At 46.0% G+C, this 11,232-nt stretch overlaps 1 protein-coding gene across 1 annotated transcript in view; it reads left to right on the top strand.

The window, feature by feature from the left end:
* The first annotated feature begins 1,469 nt into the window (after positions 1-1,469).
* LOC115116136 (caytaxin-like) overlaps positions 1,470-11,232 on the top strand; it is a 35,226-nt gene continuing 25,463 nt past the window's right edge. Inside the window, exons 1-2 of the mRNA XM_029644621.2 lie at positions 1,470-1,797; positions 2,156-2,454. The gene's annotated coding sequence lies outside the window, so the exon portion shown is untranslated. The remainder of the gene's footprint in view (positions 1,798-2,155; positions 2,455-11,232) is intronic.

Below are 11,232 nucleotides of genomic sequence, written 5' to 3'. Positions count from 1 at the left end.
AGAGAGTTGCCAGTAGACCTTACTATAGCACACATAGTGTGAATACATGGTTACAGATGATATAACCATGATGTATGTAGACTAGCTGACACGGAATCTACCCTGGGAGTCTAAGCTAGCCGTCTCGATGCGATATAAGAGTGTGTCCTCTGGACAAAGCGGTCTACGTGCAAGACATAAAGAAAGCAACTGGCCATTATTCCACATGACTGGATATGAATAGGACTCAATACATAAAGAACTTATAACTAGAAAAAAACACCTTTCTGAAACCAAGCTAACCCGAAGCACTGTGTGTTTCTACTCTGAGATACTAAGACTATAAAGTGATCATGTCTCTGTTCAATTTGCCCTTTTATGCAATGAACTCAAGCTGCTTTCGGTGAGCTCATTATGTCAACCTTGTGCTAAAAGTAAAAGCATCTTAATGTTTACAATAGAAAACAATACAATAGGACTGTTTTATTATCACACATATTGTATATATACTTTGAACATGTAGGTCACATTGTGAGGTCTAATTCGCAGTATATTTGAAAGCTTTTAAGGTCTCCTGATGAAAATGCAGCATGCTGGGAATCAGCCTGCGATTAGAACTCATGTGGATAATAAAATGTGTAAACATACCCCAAAATGCATTTCACCTCACCCTCTCAGCCAATGGCACGGTCAGAAAACCAGTGGCTGCGCCGCTTGGGAAGCGGGCATTACAGCGCTAGAGGGAGAGATGCTACTCTTTGTTCCATGCAACTGTACTGAGAGAAAGAGGAGGGGGGGAGAGAGGGGGAGGGGGAGGGGGAGGAGGAGGAGGCAGAGTAGAGGGGGAGGAGGGAGAGTAGAGGGGAGGAGGGAGAGTAGAGGGGAGGAGAGGGAGGAGGGAGACAAGAGGGGAGGAGGGAGAGTAGAGGGGAAGAGAGGGAGGAGGGAGAGTAGAGGGGGAGGAGGGAGAGTAGAGGGGAGGAGGGGGAGGAGGGAGACAAGAGGGGAGGAGGGAGAGTAGAGGGGGAGGAGGGAGAGTAGAGGGGAAGAGAGGGAGGAGGGAGAGTAGAGTGGAGGAGGGAGAGTAGAGGGGGAGGAGGGAGAGTAGAGGAGAGGAGAGGGAGTAGGGAGAGTAGAGGGGGAGGAGGGAGAGTAGAGGGGAGGAGAGGGAGTAGGGAGAGTAGAGGGGGAGGAGGGAGAGTAGAGGGGAAGAGAGGGAGGAGGGAGAGTAGAGGGGAGGAGGGAGAGTAGAGGGGGAGGAGGGAGAGTAGAGGGGAGGAGAGGGAGTAGGGAAAGTAGAGGGGGAGGAGGGAGAGTAGAGGGGAAGAGAGGGAGGAGGGAGAGTAGAGGGGAGGAGGGAGAGTAGAGGGGAGGAGGGAGAGTAGAGGGGAGGAGGGGGAGTAGGGAGAATAGAGGGGGAGGAGGGAGAGTTGAGAACAAATGCTAGCATCAGTGGCACAGGCAGAATGAGAGAGAGCAGGGAGAGGAATTATGTGGAGGAGGACTTTATTAAAAAAGTGAGAGAGAGCAGCTGAAAGAGGAGGGCAGAGAGAGAGAGATGCTGAAAGAGGAGGGCAGAGAGAGAGATGCTGTTGCCACGGAAGAGTGTGGATAAAGAATCATCCATCTTTAACAGCTTGTGAGGGATAAACGTATATGAAAACCTAGGGACGTAGGCAGGAATAAATGCTCATAGAAGACAAAACCAACCAGATCATACTACCACAGGCTGTGTATTATAACTCCAGACGATCTGATTCACACAGACAAAAGACGAAGAAGAGAGAGAGAGAAGAAGAATATGTGGGAATCAGGCAGGTGAGATGACATTTTCACACAGCGTCCACAGCCATGATGTCATCACAGCGAGATTAGACAGCCTGCCTGGGCGTTACAGCTGAGGACGGTGTGTGTGTGTGTGCGTGTGCGTGTGTGTGTATGTGTGTTCTAGCGTATGTGAACTCTGAAGAAGATGAAGAGGATATCCAGCTATGTATGAAGGGCCACAGATTGATCATCACAACACAACCTGGGTTACATGGAGAGTAATGTTTATTCCCACCACAACTGGACAAGATGAGAAACTGTTGTTTTAGGAGTAGGGAGCTCTGATGAACAGAACAGAGGTGTATGTTTCTACCATATACTGTAGTTCTTACCCACCCACTCTCACCAGGGAGCACCACATCTGGTCCACAGGGAGCCATTCTCTGCCTGCAGCAGTCCCAAACTGGAGCTGAGGTGAACAGGGTTGGAGCGGTGTCACTCAGGGCTGTAGCCTGGACCAGAGCCCCAGGTTGGCACACATAGCATGCTACACCTGACCTCACCTGGTCTCATCGCCTAGCATTACCTGTGGATTGTCCTGGGCTTCCCTGACTACAGGGAGGAGGAAGAGGAAGTCACTGCCTTACAGAAGAAGACAACAGAGACATTCAGAGTCAGCTACAGGAGACAGAGAACTTCCTGTTGAATGTGAGTGTTCTATACTCTACTGTGTTCTGCTAGCCTGAGTGCCAATCTGTTTGTATTATCATGCTAACTCCCTGCCACTCATTGTCATGTCCAGGTTTGATTTGACAATGACAGCAATGGAGTTGGCAAGAGCACAGACTATGTTTCAACTATGTTTCGACTATGTTTCGACTACTGTATATGAGGCCAATGACAATATCCTGTCATTACTGTCTTTTTTTTACCTCAGTTAGTGACGTCCTTCCTTAGAGTGTTAAGAATGTTCAGTTCTAGGACTATTCTGTGTGATGAGGATGATGAGGATGAGGCTGATGAGGATAAGGATGACGACGATGATATAATGATGATGATGATGATGATGACGTACTTTGGACCAATGATTCTAGTCCTGAGCCCATTCTATATCAATCAGCTGACCTTTCATGCACCGTTACATGCAGCTAATTCAAATTGGTTCAAATTGGTTCAAATTGCAGAGACAATGTCTTTTTCTATTCATCAACCAGACTTAGGATCGCTGACATGGAGTATGACGCAGAGTCAGCATCTCAAATGGCACCCTATTCCCTATTCCCTATTCCCTATTCCCTACATACCCTGTTGGTTGCACATTCTAATACTATCATCAATGTACCTATTGAGTGTCTGCGTCATCAGAATGGCATGAAGATGTAGCAGCATACACCCATACAGTCTGGTTGTTCAGTACAGTCTGGGCATATTATCAATGCCTCTATTGAGAGTGTATGCAATGCATCAATTAAATGTCCTGACTTTTTTCCTCTTTAGCTATGGGGCAGGCACATGGTCCCATGCCCATAGAAAAAGCTGTGTGATGTGTGACTGTATCTAATCAGACAGTAGGATAAGTGACATGTGAGAGGTGGAGTGTGAGAGAGCTGTAGAATTATTCTGAACAATCTGGAACTAAGCGTGCGTCTCCAATGGGCCCTGGTCAAAAGCAGTGCACTAACTAGGGAATAGGGTGCCGTTTGAGACTCTAGCAGTGGACATGTTAATGTCAACAGGTCATACCTCTGACTCTGTAGTGTCAATGTCTGCAGGCCATATGAACTGCTGCTACTGTTGGGCCGCTGAGCCAATGACATCACTGCAGACAGATCAGAACAGATGGACAGAACCGATAGAACAGACAGAACAGAGAGCACAGAGTGCTCACACAGTAATCTCCTGCTGTAGAGTTTCATCAGAAGTGCACTGCATTGCCACCAACCCCCTCTATGCTGCTACAGGATTATTGGGGAAACAATTGTTTATATTGGAGGTGGAGTGTCTGCGACTCTCTTTATTTTTTAAATAGTTTTATAGTTCATTCGCCGTTAGTCAGCAACTCCACACAAAATATCAGTTTCCTGGGCGTGTCGTCAGCTCATGTTTTTTATTCTACTATATTAGAGGTGACAGCCTATTACTTTAACAACGTAACATTCAAATCAACAGAGGACAATAAGGACTCCCAGCATTGTGTTGAATGCAGACAGACATACGACACAACAATAAGGACTCCCAGCATTGTGTTGAATGCAGACAGACATACTGTATGAAACAACAATAAGGACTCCCAGCATTGTGTTGAATGCAGACAGACATACGAAACAACAATAAGGACTCCCAGCATTGTGTTGAATGCAGACAGACATACGACACAACAATAAGGACTCCCAGCATTGTGTTGAATGCAGACAGACATACGACACAACAATAAGTACTCCCAGCATTGTGTTGAATGCAGACAGACATACGACACAACAATAAGGACTCCCAGCATTGTGTTGAATGCAGACAGACATACTGTATGAAACAACAATAAGGACTCCCAGCATTGTGTTGAATGCAGACAGACATACGAAACAACAATAAGGACTCCCAGCATTGTGTTGAATGCAGACAGACATACGAAACAACAATAAGGACTCCCAGCATTGTGTTGAATGCAGACAGACATACTGTATGAAACAACAATAAGGACTCCCAGCATTGTGTTGAATGCAGACAGACATACAAAACAACAATAAGGACTCCCAGCATTATGTTGAATGCAGACAGACATACGACACAACAATAAGGACTCCCAGCATTGTGTTGAATGCAGACAGACATACGAAACAACAATAAGGACTCCCAGCATTGTGTTGAATGCAGACAGACATACGAAACAACAATAAGGACTCCCAGCATTGTGTTGAATGCAGACAGACATACTGTATGAAACAACAATAAGGACTCCCAGCATTGTGTTGAATGCAGACAGACATACAAAACAACAATAAGGACTCCCAGCATTATGTTGAATGCAGACAGACATACGACACAACAATAAGGACTCCCAGCATTGTGTTGAATGCAGACAGATATACGAAACAACAATAAGGACTCCCAGCATTGTGTTGAATGCAGACAGACATACAAAACAACAATAAGGACTCCCAGCATTGTGTTGAATGCAGACAGACATACGAAACAACAATAAGGACTCCCAGCATTGTGTTGAATGCAGACAGACATACGACACAACAATAAGGACTCCCAGCATTGTGTTGAATGCAGACAGACATACGACACAACAATAAGGACTCCCAGCATTGTGTTGAATGCAGACAGACATACGAAACAACAATAAGGACTCCCAGCATTGTGTTGAATGCAGACAGACATACGAAACAACAATAAGGACTCCCAGCATTGTGTTGAATGCAGACAGACATACGACACAACAATAAGGACTCCCAGCATTGTGTTAAATGCAGACAGACATACGAAACAACAATAAGGACTCCCAGCATTGTGTTGAATGCAGACAGACATACGAAACAACAATAAGGACTCCCAGCATTGTGTTGAATGCAGACAGACATACGACACAACAATAAGGACTCCCAGCATTGTGTTGAATGCAGACAGACATACGAAACAACAATAAGGACTCCCAGCATTGTGTTGAATGCAGACAGACATACGACACAACAATAAGGACTCCCAGCATTGTGATGAATGCAGACAGACAGACATACGAAACAACAATAAGGACTCCCAGCATTGTGTTGAATGCAGACAGACATACGACACAACAATAAGGACTCCCAGCATTGTGTTGAATGCAGACAGACATACGAAACAACAATAAGGACTCCCAGCATTGTGTTGAATGCAGACAGACATACGAAACAACAATAAGGACTCCCAGCATTGTGTTGAATGCAGACAGACATACGACACAACAATAAGGACTCCCAGCATTGTGTTGAATGCAGACAGACATACGAAACAACAATAAGGACTCCCAGCATTGTGTTGAATGCAGACAGACATACGAAACAACAATAAGGACTCCCAGCATTGTGTTGAATGCAGACAGACATACGACACAACACATAGATTTTATTATTGTGCATAAAGATCCAGTTGTACAACGATGGCTACAACTTGCAACGTGTAAACATTTAATCCGTTAATTGATTGTGATGACATCATAGTTCCAGTCCAGTGCTGGCCTTGTGGCCCGGAGGCAGACTGGTCATTTTAGTCCCCATTAGGGTTACGGATGAACTCCATTTGCTGATTTCACACATGGGTTCCCTCTACTCTATATCAGGGCTACAACATATCAGTGCCTTGTCTCTACTCTGTAACAGGGCTACAACATATCAGTGCCTTGTCTCTAGTCTATCAGGGCTACAACATATCAGTGCCTTGTCTCTACTCTATATCAGGGCTACAACATATCAGTGCCTTGTCTCTACTCTGTAACAGGGCTACAACATATCAGTGCCTTGTCTCTAGTCTATCAGGGCTACAACATATCAGTGCCTTGTCTCTACTCTATATCAGGGCTACAACATATCAGTGCCTTGTCTCTACTCTGTAACAGGGCTACAACATATCAGTGCCTTGTCTCTAGTCTATCAGGGCTACAACATATCAGTGTATTGTCTCTATTCTATATCAGGGCTACAACATATCAGTGCCTTGTCTCTAGTCAAGCAGGGCTACAACATATCAGTGCCTTGTCTCTAGTCAAGCAGGGCTACAGCATATCAGTGTCTTGTCTCTATTCTATATCAGGGCTACAACATATCAGTGTCTTGTCTCTACTCTGTAACAGGGCTACAACATATCAGTGCCTTGTCTCTAGTCTATCAGGGCTACAACATATCAGTGCCTTGTCTCTACTCTGTAACAGGGCTACAACATATCAGTGTCTTGTCTCTACTCTGTAACAGGGCTACAACATATCAGTGCCTTGTCTCTACTCTGTAACAGGGCTACAACATATCAGTGCCTTGTCTCTACTCTGTAACAGGGCTACAACATATCAGTGCCTTATCTCTACTCTATATCAGGGCTACAACATATCAGTGCCTTGTCTATACTCTGTAACAGGGCTACAACATATCAGTGTCTTGTCTCTAGTCTATCAGGGCTACAACATATCAGTGCCTTGTCTCTATTCTATATCAGGGCTACAACATATCAGTGTCTTGTCTCTATTCTATATCAGGGCTACAACATATCAGTGCCTTGTCTCTATTCTATATCAGGGCTACAACATATCAGTGTCTTGTCTCTAGTCTATCAGGGCTACAACATATCAGTGCCTTGTCTCTACTCTATATCAGGGCTACAACATATCAGTGCCTTGTCTCTACTCTGTAACAGGGCTACAACATATCAGTGCCTTGTCTCTAGTCTATCAGGGCTACAACATATCAGTGCCTTGTCTCTACTCTATATCAGGGCTACAACATATCAGTGTCTTGTCTCTACTCTGTAACAGGGCTACAACATATCAGTGCCTTGTCTCTAGTCTATCAGGGCTACAACATATCAGTGTCTTGTCTCTATTCTATATCAGGGCTACAACATATCAGTGCCTTGTCTCTAGTCAAGCAGGGCTACAACATATCAGTGCCTTGTCTCTAGTCAAGCAGGGCTACAGCATATCAGTGTCTTGTCTCTATTCTATATCAGGGCTACAACATATCAGTGTCTTGTCTCTACTCTGTAACAGGGCTACAACATATCAGTGCCTTGTCTCTAGTCTATCAGGGCTACAACATATCAGTGCCTTGTCTCTACTCTGTAACAGGGCTACAACATATCAGTGTCTTGTCTCTACTCTGTAACAGGGCTACAACATATCAGTGCCTTGTCTCTACTCTGTAACAGGGCTACAACATATCAGTGCCTTGTCTCTACTCTGTAACAGGGCTACAACATATCAGTGCCTTGTCTCTACTCTGTAACAGGGCTACAACATATCAGTGCCTTATCTCTACTCTATATCAGGGCTACAACATATCAGTGCCTTGTCTATACTCTGTAACAGGGCTACAACATATCAGTGTCTTGTCTCTAGTCTATCAGGGCTACAACATATCAGTGCCTTGTCTCTATTCTATATCAGGGCTACAACATATCAGTGTCTTGTCTCTATTCTATATCAGGGCTACAACATATCAGTGCCTTGTCTCTATTCTATATCAGGGCTACAACATATCAGTGTCTTGTCTCTAGTCTATCAGGGCTACAACATATCAGTGCCTTGTCTGTGTCCCAAATGGCAGTGTTGGTAGGGCATGGCACTTAGAGCCCCAATGTTGTGGGTTCTATTCCCATGGGTGACCACTGCGAACAAATACGGAAATGTATATACTCACTGCTGTAGGTCGCTCTGCATAAGAGCGTCTGCTAAATGACTCAAATGTATGATGTAGTGCCCCATTTTTGACCAGGGTGTCACGGCCTGACCATAGAGAGCTCTTGTTTCTCTATGGTGTAGTAGGTCAGGGCGTGACAAGGGTGTGTTCTAGTTTAAAATGTCTATGTTGGTGTCTTGGTTTAGTCCTCGAATAGAGGCAGCTGGTAATCGTTGCCTCTAATTGGGGATCATATTTAAGTAGCTATTTTTCCCACCTGTGTTTGTGGGATATGATTTTGTTTTCATGTCATGTGGTGTTCGTTTACGCGCTTTACTTTTATGTTCCGTTTTTTGAGCGTGTTTGGTTCATGTAGTGCTCTCGTTTTTGGAACTATAATAAAAATGTGCCTGTTCATTGTATCTGCTCTCCTGCACTTGACTTTGCCTCCAATACACCGTGACAGAATATCCCACCAAACCAGGACCAAGCAGCGTGTTCACCAGGTGAAGGAGTGGGAAGAAGTGATGGGTGGATCCGAGACCCTTCCTTGGCGGCAGACGGAAGGTAATGATGGAGGACAGCGACGATGCCGGGGTTCGCGGCCACAGAAAGCCCAAGGACAAACCCAAGATTTTTTGGGGGGGGCACAAGGGGTGGCCGGTCGAGCCGAGGAGAGTGCCAGAGCCCGAATGGCAAACTCTGGAGGAGCGTGTCGTCAGACAACATTCACAGAAACCCCAAGATCTTTTGGGGGAGGCACATGGAGCTGGCGGCTGAGCCGCGGGGAGAGCCAGAGACTGTCAGGGAGGCAATGGAGAAGTTGGGAGAGAGAGAGATGAGAGAGATGTTGTGCAAGTGTGTTCTGCTCAACATTTGACCAGAAGATCCAGTTAGCAGTCTGGTGAACCCTGTGTTGGCTCCGCACATATGGCCTCCAGTGTGCCTCCCCAGTCCGATACGTCCTGTGCCTGCTCCTCGCACTCGCCCTGAAGTGTGTGTCCCCAGTCCAGTACGTCCTGTGCCTGCTCCTCGCACTCGCCCTGAAGTGCATATCCCTAGTCTGGTACGTCCTGTGCCTGCTCCTCATACTCACCCTGAGGTGCATGTCACCAGTCCGGTGCCACCTGTGCCGGCTCCACGCATCAGGCCTCCAGTGCGCCTCCCCAGTCCGGTGCGTCCTGTGCCTGCTCCTCGCACTCGCTCTGAAGTGTGTGTCCCCAGTCCGGTACGTCCTGTGCCTGCTCCTCGCACTCGCTCTGAAGTGTGTGTCCCCAGTCCGGTACGTCCTGTGCCTGCTCCTCCCACTCGTCCTAAGGTGTATGTCACCAGTCCGGTGCCACCTGTACTGGCTCCACGCACTAGGCCTCCAGTGCACATTCCCAGTCCAGAGCTTCCGGCAAAGTTTCCCAGTCCAGAGCTTCCGGCGATGTTTCACAGTCCGGAACCTCCAACGACAGTCCACAGTCCAGAACCTCCTGCGACGGTCAACGGTCCAGATCCTCCTGTGACGGTCCACGGTCCGGAACCTCCTGCGACGGTCAACGGTCCGGAACCTCCAGTGACGGTCCACGGTCCGGAACCTCCAGCGACGGTCCACGGTCCGGAACCTCCTGCGACGGTCAACGGTCCGGAACCTCCAGTGACGGTCCACGGTCCGGAACCTCCAGCGACGGTCCACGATCCGGAACCTCCTGCGACGGTCAACGGTCCGGAACCTCCAGTCCCACTCCAGGGCAGGAGCCTTCCTCGGCACCGATGCCCAGTCCAGGTACGTCGTTCAGCCCGGCGCCATGGTCGGATCCGAGGTCTGGGGTGGGGGTACTGTCACGCCCTGACCATAGAGAGCTCTTGTTTCTCTATGGTGTAGTTCGTCAGGGTGTGACGAGGGGGTGTTCTCGTTTAACATTTCTATGTTGGTGTTCTGGTTGCCTCTAATTGGGGATCATATTTAAGTAGCTATTTTTCCCACCTGTGTTTGTGGGATATTATTTTGTGTTTGTGCATGTGCACCACGTAGTCACGTTTCGTTGTTCGTTTATTGTTTTGTTTGGCTGAAGTTTCACTTGATAATAAAGATGTGGAACTCTAAGCTTCTCTAGGATAGGGGGCAGCATTTGGAATTTTGGATGAAAAGCATGCCCAAATTCAACTGCCTGCTACTCATCCCCAGAAGATAAGATATGCATATTATTAGTAGATTTGGATGGAAAACACTCTGAAGTTTCTAAAACTGTTTGAATCATGTCTGTGAGTATAACAGAACTTATGTAGCAGGCGAAACCCCAAGAACAAACCATTCAGATGTGTTTTTTTGAGGTCACTCTCTTTTCAATGGGTTTTCATTGGGAATCCAGATTTCTAAGTGACTTGCTTGCAGTTCCTACCGCTTCCACAGCATGTCACCAGTCGTTAGAAATTGGTTGAGGTTATTCCTTTGTGTAATGAAGAAGTACAGCCATCTTGAATGAGGGTCACTTCATGTGTACTGTTTGATAGAGGCCCATGACCAAGCATGCTTCAGTTTGTTTTCTTCCTGTATTAAACACAGATCCTCCCGTCTTCAATTTTATTGATTATTTACTTTAAAAAATACCTAAAGTTGTATTACAAAAGTAGTTTGAAATGTTTTGGCAAAATTTACAGGTAACTTTTGAGATATTTTGTAGTCAAGTTGCGCAAGTTGGAACCGGTGTTTTTCTGGATCAATCGCGCCAAATAAATTGATATTTTGGATATATATGGACAGAATTAATTGAACAAAAGGACCATTTGTGATGTTTATGGGACATATTGGAGTGCCAACAGAAGAAGCTCGTCAAAGGTAAAGGATGATTTATATTTTTATTTCTGCGTTTTGTGTCGCGCCTGCAGGGTTGAAATGTCTTCTCTCTTTTGTTTATGGAGGTGCTGTCCTCAGATAATAGCATCATTTGCTTTCGCCGAAAAGCCTTTTTGTAATCTGACATGTTGGCTGGATTCACAACACGTGTAGCTTTAATTTGGTATCTTACATGTGTGATTTAATGAAAGTTTGATTTTTATAGGAATTTATTTGAATTTGGCGCTCTGCATTTTCTCTAGCTTTTGGCCAAGTGGGACGCTACCGTCCCACATATCC

The sequence above is a fragment of the Oncorhynchus nerka genome, linkage group LG9b, assembly GCF_034236695.1.
Source record: "Oncorhynchus nerka isolate Pitt River linkage group LG9b, Oner_Uvic_2.0, whole genome shotgun sequence".
NCBI lineage: Eukaryota > Metazoa > Chordata > Actinopteri > Salmoniformes > Salmonidae > Oncorhynchus > Oncorhynchus nerka.
Note: the sequence above shows the minus strand (reverse complement) of the source record. Positions and strands in the feature narration are given on the sequence as shown.